The sequence below is a fragment of the Oryctolagus cuniculus genome, chromosome 7, assembly GCF_964237555.1.
Source record: "Oryctolagus cuniculus chromosome 7, mOryCun1.1, whole genome shotgun sequence".
NCBI lineage: Eukaryota > Metazoa > Chordata > Mammalia > Lagomorpha > Leporidae > Oryctolagus > Oryctolagus cuniculus.
Window position 1 is genome coordinate 17,412,762 of NC_091438.1, and position 16,825 is coordinate 17,429,586.

Sequence of the window (16,825 nt, forward strand, 5' to 3'; positions counted from 1 at the left end):
TGCCAGCGCTGCAGGTGGAGGATTAGCCAAGTGAGCCATGGTGCCGGCCCAACATTTCTATTTTGCTTTATTTATTTGTGATACACACACAGACAGAGAGAGAGAGAGAGAGAGAGAGAGATACACAGAGAGATCTCCATATATACAGGCTCCCTCCCTGGTTTCTGCCTTGGCATTGCTTGGGCCAGGCTGGGTTTGGGGTCCAGGGACTTCTCCGGGGTCTCCCACGAGGTGGCAGGAACCCAAGACTGGAGCCGACACCAGCTGTCTCCCAGGTGCACATCAGCAGGAAGCTGGAATCAGGACCACAGCCCAGGCGCTCCGATGGGGGTTGGGGGTCTTGGCTGCTGGGCCCCACATCTGCTCCTCTCCACAGCCTCCTGGGGTCCAGGAATGGCCCACACGTGGTTACTTCTAAGCCCCACTGACTTTGAGGCTGCTGCACACTGAGCAGCCCATGGGTCTGCCCGAGGCTGGCTCCCATCCTGGGGTCTCCCGCCTGCCCTCTCCTGTCCCTCTCTCAGCACCCTCGTTGGTTAGCCCAGCCATGCAGGCCCCCCTCCTCATCCCCTGCTGAGTCTGCTCCATTCCAGGGCCTTTGCACCTCCTGTGCCTTGTGGTGGTCCTGGCTCAGCCACTGCCCTGGGCTGACACCTCTGTCTGAAACAGCCCCAGTTCCTCTCTGTCCCCAGGGCCTGCTTCGCTCACCTGTTCAGGGCTGGCTTTCCCCAGGAGGGCGGGGCCGGGCAGGTGTGGGTAGGTGGGTGACTGAGAGGGCGAGGGAGTGGATGAAGGTGGGAGAGCAGTGAGGAGGTCTCTCAGGGACCTGCGCTGCCCAGTGCAGGGGAGACCCGGCCCCCTGAGTCCCAGGCCCCCCGAACCCAGCACCTTACAGGGGAGGGATTGGCTCCGCTATGACTGCGGTGGGAGTGGGATTCATCCAAGGAGTGTGTGTGTGTGTGGGGGGGCGTTGGATGGGAAACGCACAGGAAGAGATCCCAGGCCTGGGATTATGCACTGCCCCTGGACCAGGCAGGCACAAGGCAGGGCCTGAGCTGGGCTGCATCACAAAGCCCACATCCGCTGCCTCAGAGCCCAGCCAATGCCCGGACTTTGCTGCTCACAGGAGCTGGGGCTCACTGGGCTGTGCAGTCCCCTCCCTACCAGCAGAACGGCCCTCCAGGGGTCCCATTTTGGCATGAGGGGGCCCAGGCATAGTGAGCCCTGGCTGCGGCACACAGGCCGGCTGCTTGGGGCTTCTGCCTGGGGCCACTGTGTCTGTCCCCTGGTGAGATCAGTCTCACCACCCCCCCCCCCACTGTCCACGTCACTGGCCTTGAACCGGACAGCTGGCAATGGCCTGCTCAGCACCTGACAGCCGATTCCCAAAGCAGGGCAGCTGGCGAGGCACCTGCAGCCCAGACACATGCGGCTCCCTCTCAGGCTCCCTGGCCCCACCGGGAGCACAGGTGCTGGGTGAGCTATGGTGTGAGTAGGGCAAAGGTGCTTGGTGAGCTGTGGTGTGTCGGGAGCAGGTGCTGGGTGAGCTGTGGAGTGAGTGGGGGCAGGTGCTGGGTGAGCTGTGTTGAGAACAGGTGTAGGTGCTGGGGGAGCTGTTTTATGAGTTTAGGCACAGGTGCTGGGTGAGCTGTGGAGTGTGTGGGGGGCAGGTGCTGGGTGAGCTGTGGAGTGTGTGGGGGGCAGGTGCTGGGTGAGCTGTGGAGTGTGTGGGGGGCAGGAGCTGGGTGAGCTGTGGTGTGAGTGGGGGGCAGGTGCTGGGTGAGCTGTGGAGTGTGTGGGGGGCAGGTGCTGGGTGAGCTGTGGAGTGTGTGGGGGGCAGGTGCTGGGTGAGCTGTGGAGTGTGTGGGGGGCAGGAGCTGGGTGAGCTGTGGTGTGAGTGGGGGGCAGGAGCTGGGTGAGCTGTGGAGTGAGTGGGGGGCAGGAGCTGGGTGAGCTGTGGAGTGAGTGGGGGGCAGGTGCTGGGTGAGCTGTGGTGTGAGTGGGGGGCAGGAGCTGGGTGAGCTGTGGTGTGAGTGGGGGGCAGGAGCTGGGTGAGCTGTGGAGTGAGTGGGGGGCAGGAGCTGGGTGAGCTGTGGAGTGAGTGGGGGGCAGGTGCTGGGTGAGCTGTGGTGTGAGTGGGGGGCAGGAGCTGGGTGAGCTGTGGTGTGAGTGGGGGGCAGGAGCTGGGTGAGCTGTGGTGTGAGTGGGGGGCAGGAGCTGGGTGAGCTGTGGAGTGGGGGGCAGGTGCTGGGTGAGCTGTGGTGTGAGTGGGGGGCAGGAGCTAGGCTGAGTGTCTATAGCCAGGAGGAAGCACAAGAGGCTGGGGGAGGTGGGTGTCAGAGGTCAGAGGACCCGGGACCCCCATCCTGGCTCTGTGAGACCTGAGCTGATGCACCTGCCTTGTCTTAGCAAGTGGTGCCCCTGCGGTCTTGCTTGCCAGGAGTCTCTTCCAGGTCTCCCACACAGGTGCAGGGGCCCAAGGACTTGGGTCATCCTCCATTGCTTTCCCAGGCCATAGCAGAGAGCTGGATTGAAAGTGGAGCAGCCGGGACTCGAATCGGCGCCCATATAGGATTCTGGTGCTGCAGGTGGAGGCTTTACTGGCTACGCCCCAGCGCCAGCCCCTTGCTTTTGTTTTAAAAATTTTTTTTATCTATTCATTTGGGAGACACAGAGGGACAGACCACAGAGCTCCCCAGTTCCCTCCCCAAGTGTCCCGAAGCTGGGAGCTCAGGGTGCAGCCCAGTCCCATGTCTGAGCATGTCTGCCTACTGCCAGGGTGCGCACCAGCAGGCCTGGAGCCAGGCGCTGGGATGTGGGACCCAGTGTCCCTGTGGCAGCTTCAGTTGCTGGCCCCAAGCTCTGGGGCCTCCTCACCCCCAGATCCCAGAGGTAGACACAGCTTGGGTCCCAAGTGCTCCGGTCCAGCAACAGAGCACGGCCTGGGACTCCCGGAAGGGACAGACGGGGAGAGGCGACATGGGGACAGAGGATGGTGTCACAGCCCCACTCTGCCATGGTGGCCCTCACTGTCCACACTGGCTCTCGCTGTCCACGCTGGCCCTGTTTATGTGATCCACACTGGCCCTCACTGCCCATGCTGTCCACGCTGGCCCTCACTGTCTACACTGTCCACGATGGCCCTCACTGTCCTCGCTGGCCACACTGGCTCTTGCTTAGTGGCTGTGGCCCCAGCCTGAAGCCCAGGAGTGATGCAGATTCCGGGACCCTGAGGCTGGCCCTGACTGTGGGTGATATGGACGTCCAGGGAACACGGGTGCCATGGCTGATGCGTCTCCCCCAGGATTCCTGGGAGGGCTCAGGGCGGGGCCTGGTGCATGAACTCCACCTGGCACGGTCCCTCGGCACTGGCCTTTGCCTGCTCAGAGACTCCCTGGGCTCGAGTGGCTGGAGGTCAGCAAACGCCTTTGAGCCAAGTAGAGGTGGCGCTGACACTGTAGCTCCTGGCCTCGGCCAGTTTGTACCCTGATGGCTCCATCCATCCCTTCCTGTGGCCAGCTCTGCAGGCTTCCCTGTGGGTCAGACGGAGTCCAGGAGCCCCAGTGCTGGGTCACAGGTGTGGCCAGATGCAAAGACAGAGCGAACCCCCGGGTGCCAGGGACCCCTCGCCCCCTACACTCAGGCTGGGCAGGAGGACCAGTGCTGGGGGCAGGGGAGTCCTGGGCACCTCCAGGGGGCTGGAGGCCTTGTGGGGATGCAACGGGATGTGGCTGCCTCTGTGCTGTGCCTGGCCAGGCCTCTGCCGCCCACCCCTGCCAACGTCCCTGAGGCAGAAGCCCGGCTCACCCAGGGCGGGGAGCAGAGCAAGTCCCTGTCCCAGTGAGGGAGGTGCAGGGCACTGTTCAGATGTCCAGACAGGGCCCTCTCTCCTCCAGCCCAGGGCCCCAGGCCCCTGCCTCCATGCAGCTCTTCCTGAGCATCCAGGCTCTGCATGTCCTCTCTGTGGCCAGGGCAGCATGACGTTGTCCTGTGAGGGCCACTGTGATGGGGACAAGGTCTGGGCTCTCCATCCTTGCTCACATCCTGCCCGTGGGCTCAGTGGGGCAGAGCACTTGGGTGGCAGGTGGGCAGGTGGGTGTGGGCCCCAGGGTCGCAGGGACAGCTCAGGGTCCCTGGCCCCTGTACAAGGAGCATCCAAGCCTGGGGCCAGCACAGTGTCCATGGCACAGTGGCCTTTCCTAGCTATGTGGCTGTGCCTTGGGGATGGGGGAGTGGACACAGCTCATTCCTTGGGCATCTGTGGTTCTGGGGCCACTTGCTGGCCCCTACTTGGGTACAGGAGGCTCCCTGCGGTCACACACATGGGAGGCCCCCACCTGCTGCTGTCCTGGAGCTCTCGGCCACTCACGACAGGGCCAGGCCTTCAGCCTGTATGCTGGCATCGTCTCACCCCACCCACCATGGCCACGCTGACTGTCCACTGTATACAGAGCCAGGTGCTTTGCCATCTGGGCTGAGATGTGTGCAGAGCAAGGGCCCCTGAGACGCCCATGCCCCGATCCCTTGCTGATGGCTCAGGGTGGGCATCTGGGACCGGGAACTTCCTCGAGTGTGCACGTGGGCCTGGTGGACACATGGTCATTGCCACAGTGGGGCAGGAGGGGCAGAGGTGAGAGGGGAGCAAGGAGGCAGCAGAGGCAAGAGAGGAGGAAGCAGCCCCGCCCATCCAGGGATCCTGCTCCACTAAGCCCACCTGGGACAGAGCCCCCTGCCATGACAAGTCCATCAGGGACAGAGCCCCCTGCCCTATGAAGCCCACCTAAGACAGAGCTCCCTGCCCGGCTAAGCCCACCTGGGACAGAGCCCCCTGAAATGCTAAGGCTACCTGGGACAGAGCCGCCTACCCTTCCTAAGCCCACACGAGACAGAGCATCCAGCCCCAAAGCCCACCTGGGACAGAACCTCATGTCCCCAGAAGCCCACCAGGGACAGAGGCCCCTCCCCCCCTATGCCTACCTGGGACAGAACCCCCTGCCCCACTAAGCTCACCTTGGAAAAGCCCCCTGCCCCAACAAGGCCACCTGAGACAGAAACCTCTGCCCCACTAAGACAATCTAGGACAAGGTCCAATCTGCCCCTACGCCCACCTGGGAAGGAGCCATCAGTCTCCACACACACCCACCTGGGAAAGAGCCCTTGCCCCCAGAAGCCCACCTGGGACAGAGCCCACTACCTCACTAAGCTCACGTGGGACAGAGCCCCGTGCCCCACTAAGGCCACCTGGGACAGAGCCCCTTGCCCCCTGAAATCCACTTGGAATAGAGAACCCTGCCCCCAGAAGCCCAACTGGGACAGAGGCCACTGCAACCCGAAGCCCACCTGGGATAGAGGCCCATGTAGAGCTAAGCCCACCTGGGACAGAAGCCCCTGTCCCGCTAAGGCCATCTGGTACAGAGCCCACTGCCCCGCAAAGACCATCTGGGACAGAGTCCCCTGCCCTCCAAAGCACACCTGGGACAGAGCTCCCTCTCCCACTAAGCCCAACTGGGACAGAGCCTCCTTTGCAGTAAGACAGCTGGGACACAGCCCCCTGCCCCGCCAAGCCCACCAGGGACAGAACTCCTTGCCCCACGAAGCCCAATTGGAACAGAGCCCCCTGCCCCCCTAAGCCCATTTGGGACAGAGCCTCCTGCCCCCTGAAGCCCACCTGGGAGAGAGGCCCGTTCACAGCTAAGCACACATCAGACAGAAGCCTCTGTCCTGCTAAGGCCACCTGGGACAGAGCCATGTGCCCCCCAAAGCCCACCTGAGACAGAGCCTCCTGTCCCCCTAAGCCTACCTGGGACAGAGAACCCTGCCCCGCCAAGACCATCTGGGACAGAGCCCCTTACCCCCCGAAGCCCACCTGGGACAGAGAACCCTGCCCCGCCAAGACCATCTGGGACAGAGCCCCTTACCCCCCGAAGCCCACCTGGGAGAGAGCCCCCTGCCCTGCTAAGCCCAACTGGGACAGAGCCCCCTGCCCCGCCAAGTGCATGTGGAATAGAGCCTTTTGCCACCTAAGCCCACATGGGACAGAGCCCCTTTTACAACTAAGCCAACCTGGGACTGACCTCCTGCCCCACCAAGCCCAATTGGTTCAGAGCTCCCAGCCATGCCAAGCCCACAGGGACAGAGCTACTTGCCCCAAAAAGCCCAATTGGAACAGAGCCCCCTGCCCTCTAAGACCACTTGGGACAGAGCCTCCTACCCCCCTAAGCCCAACTGGAACACAGCCCCCTGACCCCCAAAGACCACCTGAGACAGACACCACTGCCCCGCCAAGCCCACCAGGGAGAGAGCCCCCTGTCCCCCCCGGAGCCCACCAGGGAGAGAGCCCCCAGTCCCCCCCCGGAGCCCACCAAGGAGAGAGCCCCCAGTCCCCCCCCGGAGCCCACCAGGGAGAGAGCCCCCAGTCCCCCCCCGGAGCCCACCTGGGACAGAGCCCCCAGTCCCCCCCCGGAGCCCACCTGGGACAGAGCCCCCAGTCCCCCCCCGGAGCCCACCTGGGACAGAGCCCCCAGTCCCCCCCCGGGAGCCCACCTGGGACACAGCCCCCAGCCCCCACCCCAGAGCCCACCTGGGACACAGCCCCCAGCCCCCCCCCGGAGCCCACCTGGGACACAGCCCCCAGCCCCCCCCCGGAGCCCACCTGGGACACAGCCCCCAGCCCCCCGCCGAGCCCACCTGGGACACAGCCCCCAGCCCCCCGCCGAGCCCACCTGGGACACAGCCCCCAGCCCCCCGCCGAGCCCACCTGGGACACAGCCCCCAGCCCCCCGCCGAGCCCACCTGGGACACAGCCCCCAGCCCCCCGCCGAGCCCACCTGGGACAGAGCCCCCAGTCCCACGCTGAGCCCACCTGGGACAGAGCCCCCAGTCCCCCGCCGAGCCCACCTGGGACAGAGCCCCCAGTCCCCCGCCGAGCCCACCTGGGACAGAGCCCCCTGAAACGCTAAGGCTACCTGGTACAGAGCCTCCTGCCCCTCTAAGCCCACATGGGACAGAGTCCCTGCCCCACTACGCCCACCTGGGACAGAACCCGCTGCCCCACTAAGCTCACCTGGGACAGAGTCCCCAGCCCCACTAAGCCCAACTAGGACAGAGCCCATTGCCACCCGAAAGCTCACCTGTTACAGAGCCCCTGCCGCCCGAAGCCCACCTGGGACAGAGCCACCTGCCCTGTCAAGCCCACGTTGGATAGGTCACTGCCCCCCAAAGCCCACTTGCGAAAAGCCCCCTGTCCCAATAAGCCCACCTGGGACAGAGACCCCTGCTGCACTAAGACCACCTAGGACAAGGTCCACTGAGCCCCTACGTCCACCTGGGACAGAGCCCTCCGTCTCCCGCAAAGCCCATTGGGACAGAGACCCTGCCCCCAGAAGCCCATCTAGGACAGAGCCCACTGCCCCGCTAAGCCCACCTGGGAGAGAGGCTCCTGCCCTGCTAAGCCCTCCTGGTATAGAGCCCCTTCCCCCCTGAAGCCCACGTGGGACAGAGCCCCCTGCCCCATTAGGCCCACGTGGGACAGAGCCCCCTGCCCCATTAGGCCCACGTGGGACAGAGCCCCCTGCCCCATTAGGCCCACGTGGGACAGAGCCCACTGCCCCATTAGGCCCACGTGGGACAGAGCCCCCTGCCGCGCTAAGGCCACCTGGGACAGAGCCCCCTGCCCCATTAGGCCCACGTGGGACAGAGGCCCCTGCCCCATTAGGCCCACGTGGGACAGAGCCCCCTGCCCCATTAGGCCCACGTGGGACAGAGCCCCCTGCCCCAATGAAGCCCACCTGGGTCAGAACTACTTGTCCCATGAAACCCAATTAGAACAGAGCCCCCTGTTCCCCTAAGCCTACCTGGAACAGAACCCCAGGACCCCTGAAGCCCACCTGGGACAGAGCCTCCTGCACCACTAAGCCCAACTAGGACAGGACCCACTGCCACTATAAGCCCACCTGGGACAGAGCCCCATAGCCCCCGAAAGCCCACCTGGGACAGAGCCCCCTGCCCCTTGAAGCACACCTGGGACAGAGGCCACAGCCCGCTAAGCCCACTTGGCACAGAGCCCCCTGCCACCCGAATCCCACCTGGGACAGAGCCTACTGCCCTGCCAAGCCCACCTGGGACAGAAACCCCTACCCTGCCAAGCCCACCTGGGACAGAGCACCCTGCCCCCCGAAGCCCACCTGGGAGAGAGGCCCGCTAAGCATACCTGGGACAGGGCCCACTGCCACTATAAGCCCACCTAGGACAGAGACCCCTGCCCCACCAAGCCCACCTGGGACAGAGCACCCTGGACCCCGAAGCCCACCAGGGAGATAGGCTTATGCCCTGCTAAGCCCACCTGGGACAGAAGCACCTGTCCCGTTAAAGATACCTGGTACAGAGCCAACTGCTCCCCGAAGCCCACCTGGGACAGAGCCTCCTGCCCCACTAAGCCCACCTGGGACAGAGCCCCCTGCCTTGACAAGTCCATTGGGGACAGAGCCCCCTGCCCTCCAAACCCCACTTGGGACAGAGCTCCCTGCCCTTTAAACACACCAGAGACAGAGCCCCATACCCCTAAAGCCCACCTGGGAAAGAGCCCCTAGTCCCCCGAAGCCCACCTGGGACAGAGCCCCCTGCCCTGCTAAGCACACCTGGGAAAGAGCACCCTGACCCCCGAAGCTTACCTGGGACAGACCCTCCTGCTCCCTAACCCCCCTTGGGACAGAGCCTTCTGCCTCCTGAAGCCCATCTCGGATAGAAACTCATGCCCCACTAAGCCCATCTGGAACAGAGCCCCCTGCCACACTAAGCCCACCTGGGACAGAACCCACTGCACCCCAAAGACCACATGCGACAGAGCCCCTGCCCCACCAAGCCCACTGGGACAGAGCCCCCTGAACCCCGAAGCCAACCTGGGACAGAGTCCACTGCCCCCGAAGCCCACCTGTGACAGAGGACCCTGTCCCCTGAAACCCACCTAGAACAGAGCCAACTGCCCCACTAAGCCCACTTAGGACAGAGCACCCTGACCCCCTAAGCCCACCAGGACAGAGCCATCTGTTCCCCGAAGCCCACTTGGACAGAGCCCCCTGCCCCACCAAACCCACCTGGGACAGAGCCCCCTGCCGCCCGAAGCCCACTTTGGACGGAGCCTCCTGTCCCCCTAAGCTCACCTGGGACAGAACCACTTGCCCCCAAAGCAAACTTAGGACAGAGTTCCCTGCCCCCCTATGCCCACTTGGGACAGAGCCTCCTGTCCCCCTAGCTAACCTGGGACAGAACCATTTGTCCCCAGAAGCCCACCTAGGACATAGCCCCTGCCCCCATAAGCATACCTGGAACATAGCCCACTATACCCGAAGCACACCTCAGAAAGAGCCCTATGCTCCCTAAGCCCACCTAGGACAGAGTCCCCAGGCCCCATAAGCTTACCTGGGACATAGCCCACTATCCTCCAAAGCACACCTGGGAAAGAGCCCTATGCCCCCTAAGCCCACCTAGGACATAGTCCCCTGCCCCCACAAGCTCAACTGTGACAGAGCCCCCTACCCCCGAAAGCACACCTAGGAAAGAACCCCATGTCCCCTAAGCCCACTTGGGACAAAGCCTCCTGTCCCTCTAAGCCCACCTGGGACAGAGCCACCTGCTACGCCAAGCCCACCTGCGACAGAGCCCCCTGCCCCCCAAAGCGCACATGGGACAGAGTCCACTGCCCTTCTAAGCCTACCTAGAAAGGATCCCCCTGCCCCCCTACACCCACTTGGGACAGAGCCTCCCGACCCACTAAGCCCACCTGGAACAGAGCCCCCTGCCCCGCCAAGCCCACCTGGGACAGAGCCCCCTGCACCGCTAAGCCCAACTGGGACAGAGCCCTGTGCCCTACTTAGGCCACCTATGACAGAGCCCCCTGCCCCCAAACCCCACGTGTTACAGAACCTCCTGCCCCACTAAGCCCACCTGCGACAGAACAAATGCCCAGCCAAGTCCACCTGGGACACAGCCCACTGCCTGGCAAGCGCACCTGGGACAGAGCCCCCTACTGCCCGAAGCCCACCTGGGATAGAGCACACTGCCACCTGAAGCCAACCTGGGACAGAGCCCCATGCCCCTCGAGGCCCACCTGGGACAGAGCCCCCTGCCCCCCTAATCCCACCTGGAACAGAGCCCCCTGCTGCCCGAAGCCCACCTGGGACAGAGCCCCCTGCCGCCCGAAGCCCACCTGGGACAGAGCCCTCTACCCCCTTAACCCCACTTGGGAAAGAGCCTCCTGCCCCACTAAGCCCACTTGGGAAAGAGCCTCCTGTCCCATTAAGCCCACCTGGGACAGAGCCCACGGCTGTACGAGGCCCACCTGAGACAGAGCCCCTGCCCCTCGAAGCCCAACTGGGTTAGAGACTCCTGGCTCCGGGGCACACCTCGGTCAGAGAACCCTGACCCCAAAGTCCACCAGGAACACAACCTCCTGCCCCGTTAAGCCCACCTGGGACAGAACCACATACTCCGCGAAGGCCACCTTGGACACAGCCCCTTGCCTCACCAAGCCCACCTGGGATAGATCCTCCTACCTCAACAAGCTCACCTAGGACAGAGCCCCCTGCTGCCCAAAGCCCACCTGGGCAGAGCCACCTATCCCCCGAAGCCCAACTGCGACAGCAACCCTGCAACGCAGAGTCCACCTGGGACAGAGTCCCCTGCCCCCCTAAGCCCACCTGAGAAAGAGACCCTTGCCCCCGAAGCCCACCTGGAACAGAGCCCCCCTGCTGCCCGAAGTCCACCTGGGAAATAGACCCCTACCCCCCTAACCTCACTTGGGAAAGAGCCTCCTGCCTTACTAAGCCCACTTGGGACAGAGCCTCCTGTACCACTAAGCCCACCTGGGATAGAGCCCCCTGCTGTACGAAGCCCACCTGGGACAGAGGCCCCTGCCCCTCGAAGCCAACCTGGGACAGAGCCCTGATCCCGAAGCCCACCTGGGTTAGAGACTCCCAGCTCCTGAAGCACACCTGGGAAAGAGACCCCTGCCCCCCAAAGCCAACTTGGGACAAAGTTTCATGACCCACTAAGCCCACCTGGAACAGAGCCCCCTGCCCTGCCAATCCACCTGGGACGGAGCCCCCTGCACCGCTAAGTCCAACTGGAACAGAGACCTCTGCCCCACTTAGGCCACCTATGACAGAGCCCCCTGCCTCATAAACCCCACTTGTTACAGAGCCTTCTGCCCCACTAAGTCCACCTGGGACAGAACAACCTGCCCAGCCAAGTCCACCTGGGACACAGCCCCCGGCCCGGCAAGTGCACCTGGGACAGAGTCCCCTGCCCCCCCTAAGCCCAAGTGGGATAGAGCCCCCTGCCACCCGAAGACCACCGGGTCATAGCCCCCTACCCCCCTAACCCCACTTGGCAAAGAGCCTCCTGCCCCACTAAGCCCAATTGGGACAGAGCCTCCTGTACCACTAAGCCCACCTGGGATAGAGCCCCCTGCTATACGAAGCCCACCTGGGACAGAGCCCCTGCCCCTCGAAGCCAACCTGGGACAGAGCCCCTGATCCCGAAGCCCACCTGGGTTAGACACTCCCGGCTCCTGAAGTACACCTCGGACAGAGAACCCTGACCCCCGAAGCCCACCAGGAACACAGCCCCCTGCCCCGTTAAGCCCACCTGGGACAGAACCACCTACCCCACCAAGTCCACCTTGGACACAGCCCCTTGCCTCGCCAAGCCCACCTGGGACAGAGCCTCCTACCCTGACAAGCTCACCTGGGACAGAGCCCCCTGCCCCACTAAGCCCAACTGGGACAGAGACCCATGCGGCCTTAAGCTAACCTGGGACAGAAACCCCTGCCCCACTAAGCCCATGTGGGACAGAGCCCCCTGTCCTCTGAAGCCCACCGGGGACAGAGCCCCCTGCTGCACGAAGCCTATCGGGGACAGAGCCCCCTGTTCCCCGAAGCCCACCTGGGTCCAAGCACCCGGCCCCCCGAAGCCCACCTGGGACAGAGCCCCCTACCCCCCGAAGCCCACCTGGGACAGAGTCCCCTGACCCTTAAACACACCTGAGACAGATCCCCCTGGCCCCAAAGCCCACCGGGGACAGAGCCCCTAGTCCCCTGAACCCACCTCGGAAAGCGCCCCCTGCACCGCTAAGCCCACCTGGGACAGAGCCCCCTGACCCCCTACGCCTACTTGGGATAGAGCTCCTGCCCAACTAAGCCCACCTGGTACAGAGCCCCCTGACTCACCAAGCCCAATTGGGACAGAGTCCACTGCCCCCTAAGCCCACCTGGGACAGAGCCCCCTGTGCCGCCAAGCCCAGCTGAGATAGACTCCTGCCCTGCTAAGCCCACCTGGGACAGAGGCCCCTGCCCCACTAAGCCCATTTGGGACAGAGCCCGTTGCCCCCTGAAGCCCACCTGGGAATGAGCCCCCTGCCACCCGAAACCAACCTGGGACACAGCCCCTTACCCCACCAACCCACCTGGGACATAGACCCTGCCCCACTAGGCCACTTGGGACTGAGCCCCTTGCCCCTGAAGCCCACCTAGGACATAGCTCCCTGTCCCCGGAAACCCACATGGGACAGAGCCCCCTGCACCACTAACCCCACCTGGGACAGAGCCCTCTGTCCGTGAAGCCCACCTGGGACAGAGCGATCTTCCCTGCTAAGTCTACTGGGACACAGCCCCCTGCCCCCAAAAGCCCACATGGAAAAGAGCCCCTTCTGCCCAAAGCCAACCTGGTACAGAGCCCGCTGCCCCACTAAGCGCACCTGGGACACAGCCCCCTGCACCACTAAGCCCACCTGGGACAGAGCCCCCTGACCCAGCAAGACCACCTGGAACACAGCCCCCTGCCATTCCAAGCCCACAGGGGCAGAAACCCCTGCCCCCAAAAGCCCTCCTAGGACACAGACCCATGCCCTCCAATGCCTACCTGGGACAGAGTACCCTGCACCCCTATGCCCACTTGGACAAAACTCCTGCCACTCTAAGCCCACCTAGGACAGAGCCCCCTGCCTCGCTAAGCCCACCTGGGACAGAGCCACTTGCCCTACAAAGCACACCTAGGACAGAGCACGCTGGCCCCCAAAGTCCACTTGGGAAAAGCTTTCTGTCCCACTAAGCCCACCTGGACAGAGACTCCTGTCCCATTAAGCCAGCTTAATACAGAGCCCCCTGCCCCGCCAAGCCCAGCTGGGACAGAGCCTCCTTTTCCGCTAAGCCCACCTGGTACAGAGCCACTTGCCCTACAAAGCACACCTAGGACAGAGCACGCTGGCCCCCAAAGTCCACTTGGGGAAAACTTCCTGTCCCACTAAGCCCACCTGGACAGAGACTCCTGTCCCATTATGCCAGCTTAATACAGAACCCCCTGCCCCACAAGCCCACCTGGTATTGAGCCCCCTGCCACACTAAGCCCACCTGGTACAGAGCCTCTTGCACCCCGAAGCCCACTTGGGACAAAGCCCCCTGCCCCACCAAGTTTACCTTGGACAGAAACCCTGCCCCGCTAGGCCACCTGGGACAGAGCCCCTGCCCCCCGAATCACACCTGCGACAGAGTCCCCTGCCCCCCAAACACAACTTGGGACACAGCCTCCTGCCCTGCCAAGCCCAGCTGGGACAGAGCCTCCTTCTCCGCTAAGCCCACCTGGTACAGAGCCACTTGCCCTACAAAGCACACCTAGGACAGAGCACGCTGGCCCCCAAAGTCCACTTGGGAAAAGCTTCCTGTCCCACTAAGCCCACCTGGACAGAGTCTCCTGTCCCATTAAGCCAGCTTAATACAGAACCCCCTGCCCCCCTAAGCCCACCTGGGACAGAGCCCCCTGCCCCCTATGCCCACCTGGGACAGAGCCCCCTTGCCCCCTATGCCCACCTGGGACAGAGCCCCCTGCCCCCTAAGCCCACCTAGGACAGATCCCCCCTGCCCCCTATGCCCACCTGTGCTGCTGCTCTGTCAGCTGCACTTTGAAATCCCTGAATGCAGTCCCTGCACTTGTTTGCCTGTGGTGCTCCCTGGGGAGCCAGTGCCCTTGTCCACGCCCGGGCCCCTCCCTGGACTCACTTTCCCAGACTCCCTGTAGCTAGGAGTCACCATGAGACAAGTTCCCACCAGTGGGACAAAGCCGAGCCTGCCGGGGATTCTGAGGAACACGTTACTGTCTCCACAGAAGAAGCTAGGGCAGGGTTTTGTCGCAGAGGGAGGAGCCTCTACTCGGGAAGTCCTCACAGGTTCAAGTCCCTGCTGCTCCACTTCTGATCCTGCTCCTTGCCAAAGGCCTGGGAAGGAGTGGATGACGGCCCCAGTGCCCGGACCCCTGTACTCACACGGGAGACCGGATGGAACCCCTGTACCCACATGGGAGACCTGGATGGGGCCCCTGTCACCCACACTGGAGACCCGCCTGGCCCAGCCCTGGCTCTTGCAGCCGTATGCAGAGTGAACCCGCAGACAGATCTCTCTCTCTCTTTCTCCCTCCCTCTCCATCCTTCTGCTTCTTAAAGAACTAAGTAAGTATTTCTAGGAACCGGCCACTGCCTGTGCGTCCGTCCCTGCACATGGGCCCCGGGACAGCGGCCGCCACTCACTCTTGTTGTAGACGGGCTCGGAGAGCACGGGGTCCATGTGGTGCATCTGCCCCTGCTGGTCCTGGTACGAGGCCTGGAAGCAGATCCTCACTACGTTCATGTCCACCTCCTGGTGATTCTTCAGGGACCCAGCTGTGCAGACACAGGGAAGGGGTGGGGGTGGAAAATTCTCCTCTCTTTGTCTCTGTCTCTCTCTGCCTTTCAAATAAACAAAGTAGCACATGAAAATTTAGCCATCAATTACAATCTGCCAACAGAATTGGGACATACATCTTCCAAAGGATTCCCTCTCGACCTGCAGAAACAGATGGGAGGCGCGCAGGCTTGGAAGGGCCAGGTGATCGGCCCTTGGCGCACCAGAGCCGCCGGTCCCTCTGTCCACGGCCGCAAACGCACGTGGGAGGAAGCCCGTTCCCCAGATCGTCTGCGGGTCGCCTGCCTTAGGCCGCAGTGCCTGGAGCAATGGAGCAGTGAGGACGCCAACCGGGCAGGCGCAGGAGCGGGAACCGGACGCGGTGGGCGCTGCGGTGTGCACCTGCTCCACAGACGGGCCCATCGGAGTGACGGGCGACAGAGCCAGGGCTCCGATCCCTGCCCTCACCCCAAAGCCACACTGCGACCCACCATGTCGGCGCTCCCGGGCTAGGAGCACAGCGTGGACCCACTGAGCCCCCAAATAAACGTGAGCGCAGAGCTGCGGGCCAGCGGCCATGGCAGAGCCCTGGGCGCCAAGTCCGGCGCGGGCTCCGGGCCGGCTTCCAGGCTACTGCGGGCTCGGGGTCAGGGCCTGGACTGAGTTCCCAGCTCCTAGCACTGGGGCAGGGAGCTTCAGAAACAAAAGGGGAGGGGGCTGCTCAGCGGGCGAGCGGGCAGGGGGCTGGGGCCCGGCGAGGGGCCCTGGTGAGGGGCAGGGTCTCCAGGCAGGGGCGACAGCGCTGGAGGCAGCCAGGCAGGAGGGGCTGCGAGGGAAGGGATCTCCCCGAGGGCAGTGGGGAGGCAGGAGAGGTGACACGCGTGGGCTCTAAGCGGACACGTGTCGGCCACAGGAGCCAGCAGGGCCCAGGCCTCGAGCCCAGACGGCACACACGGCGCAGGCGCAGCAACACCCGGAAGTGCCCGCCACGTGGGAGACCCGGATGCAGGAAGAGCCGGGGGCCACCGCGGGGTGTCCCCAGGGGCGAGTTCCCTTTCCCCAGAGATTCCCCTTCTAGAAGTTGCTCAGGGAAGGCGCGGCCGCTCAACCACATGCTGCACAGCTCTGCTCGCGAGAGCGCGGGGACGTGGAACTACGAGGCGCTGCCAGCAGCGGCCAGGCCCGGGGCATTCTAACTCTGCCTTTAAAAGAAATAAATGGCGCTATAATGTGACAAGGATAACGGGTCTCGTTGGGTACCGTGACCCGCGGGCTCGGTTCCGAAGGCCTCGCTTCGGCCGCCCTTCTCCCACCACCCCGAGGCCTCTGTCTTCAGTCCCTGCGCTGCCGGGGCAGGGGCAGGGGCACCGACGCCCGGCGCGCGCTCACCTCGATGGCGGGCAGCGTCTTGCTGGCCTCGTGCTGCTCTCGCCCAGGATGCTGCCGGCAGAGCGGCCCTCGCACTCGTGGTGGAAGCGCATGCCGCGCTGCTTGGGCTGCTCCGCGATGACCAGGTGCGGCCGCGGGCCGGGGCCCGGGTCGGGCGCCATCCGCTGGCCCGGCGGGCAGCCCCAGGGTGACGGTGCCCAGCGAGGCCGCCCCGCGGGACACCAGGCGCCGCAGCCCCTCGCCCGCGCCCGGCGCCGCCCCCTCCAGGCGAAGCTGTTCTCCTTGGTGTGCTCCTCCATGATCTCTGCGGGAAGAGCAGACGGCGTGGTGACGCCCGGGACGCCGGCGCAGGCCCCCAGACCCTCCGCAGCGCACCCCGCCGGCGAGGCGCGGGGCAGTCAGCATCGCCCGGTGGCCGCGGCGGGCTGGATTCCCTTCTCCTCCGCCCTCCGCGGCCTCTGTCCACCGGGAACCAGGGCAGGGGCCAAGTGGCAGGTGCCCGCCTCCCCCTTGCCGCGTGTCATCGCCACGCCGCTCTGACCACCGTCCCCAGCTCAGACAGCAGCGCCCGCAGCCCTGGTGCTAACCTGCAGGGGTTTTGTGAGGGACATGTCCAGCGCCACCTCCACTGAGCTGTTTCTCCCACGCCTCTCCCCAGCCCCACCGTGGCCCTCCGGGCTGCAGTCTGTTCCCACCCCCATCTGGCCCTCTTCAGCTCAGAAGCCTCCATG

General features: G+C 64.3%; 1 long non-coding RNA gene and 1 pseudogene across 1 annotated transcript in view; both read right to left on the reverse strand.

Moving 5' to 3' along the window:
- The window catches only part of LOC100343528 (uncharacterized), a 35,387-nt pseudogene extending 19,317 nt beyond the window's left edge, over window positions 1-16,070 (reverse strand).
- LOC127485670 (uncharacterized) overlaps window positions 1-16,825 on the reverse strand; it is a 401,588-nt gene that overhangs the window by 353,300 nt on the left and 31,463 nt on the right. The window lies entirely within an intron of this gene.